Source organism: Sinocyclocheilus rhinocerous, unplaced genomic scaffold (assembly GCF_001515625.1).
Source record: "Sinocyclocheilus rhinocerous isolate Xijiao unplaced genomic scaffold, SAMN03320098_v1.1 scaffold677, whole genome shotgun sequence".
In the NCBI taxonomy this organism is placed as follows: domain Eukaryota; kingdom Metazoa; phylum Chordata; class Actinopteri; order Cypriniformes; family Cyprinidae; genus Sinocyclocheilus; species Sinocyclocheilus rhinocerous.
The window spans coordinates 2,210,178-2,211,622 of NW_015633185.1; the positions used below are offsets into that span (position 1 = coordinate 2,210,178).

The 1,445-nt window shown below is 41.7% G+C and overlaps 1 protein-coding gene across 1 annotated transcript in view; it reads right to left on the minus strand.

Annotated features, from left to right (window-relative positions):
- Positions 1-1,424, minus strand: part of LOC107743622 (myozenin-1-like) — a 9,460-nt gene extending 8,036 nt beyond the window's left edge. The window contains exon 1 of the mRNA XM_016556953.1: positions 1,253-1,424. The gene's annotated coding sequence lies outside the window, so the exon portion shown is untranslated. The remainder of the gene's footprint in view (positions 1-1,252) is intronic.
- Positions 1,425-1,445: the final 21 nt, after the last annotated feature.

Consider the following 1,445-nt stretch of genomic DNA (forward strand, 5'->3'; position numbering starts at 1 on the left):
GGGGGGGGGGGGGGCATTTGGTCTGCACAGCACTTTGCTGATGGGAATATCAAGAGACTAATATCTTTCTTGCAGATGCTTCACTGGCTAAATATAGAGAGAAGGAGAGAGACTGGCTGATTGCATATAGTTATCAAATAGCTGCACAGGGCAAAAGGGCTGTAGTAGATTTGCACTTTTTCTTCTTTCGTTAATCACCTTCCACTTGTGAGAGGATTTACACCTTTTAAATCCAATAGTGGGCCCCGTAATTGTGCTAAATGTATTATTATGATAATGATTTAAGCACTCCGAGAGGTCAGTGTTGGACAGGGCAGCCCATGTTACATTAATATGACATGGTTCTAAATAGCTGTAGTGCGAATGAGAAAATTATTGGCAAATTTGCAGTCTCTCAAGTTTGATGTAGCCGTTTGGGTCTAATTTAAAATCAGTAGAGTTATGCTTTGTAATCAAAGAAGGAATTTTACTGTACTGTTTTTGTGTATGTCTACACACACACACACACACACACACACACACACAATCATTCAGTACAGTAAAATTCCTATAAATAATATAATTCTCTTTCATTACTCCATAAATTTTCTGCCAGTCAAGAAGTATAATTTCTGTTGACATTTTCCCACCTGTCTCAGAGACAATGCTTATTATATCACTTTTCTCACTTACATCATTTCCACCGTATGAACCCGAGAAGTCGTCAGATTCTCTCTATATTTGTCAATTCAGGAAGGATCCACTCATAAATGGAATCTAAGCAGGGAAAGTGTGGAGCAGCCATAAAAAGTGGCTGAACATTATCAGCCCTAAATATAGGAGAACAGCATATGCATGAGAATGGTGCCAGCTTCAGACTCACCCAGCAGTGTGCAATACCACACTTCACCACTGCTGAGTTTTACCCCACTGTAAAATAACCACAAACTGGGGTCCACCGGGCTTAAGTTCCCCCAGCTGGACAGTACAGGCTTTGCATTCCACATCAAATCATCAGCCAGGTTGAGTGGGAGCGTTTAGCACATTCCACTTTCTGGCAGCAAAAAGGCGCTGGAGTATTCAAACTTGAATATTACAATCAATCCAAACTTAAATGAGAATGTGCCGTCAGTGCTTGCAAACTTTTAGAGTGGGTATCACACCAGTAACAGGAGTTACTGCTGGTCTTGTTTTCATTGCCGTCATGCAGCTGTTAGTTGAACAGTGTGTGCGATTAGTAAAGTGACAGAACAAAATCACATAATCCACTTACCAAGGTTCTAGACTGCTTACAGGAAGTGGTCTCAAAGGTACAGTGAAAATAGGAAAAGGTTTGTTGCTAAGAAGTTTACCAATTCCAGGGTACCTTTGACCTGTGGCTGGACCAAGAACCCAAGGCGTGCAAAATCCAGTTGAGACTTGAATGGCAGATCTTCATGGGGGGGAGGGAGAGTCCGGGTATGAAG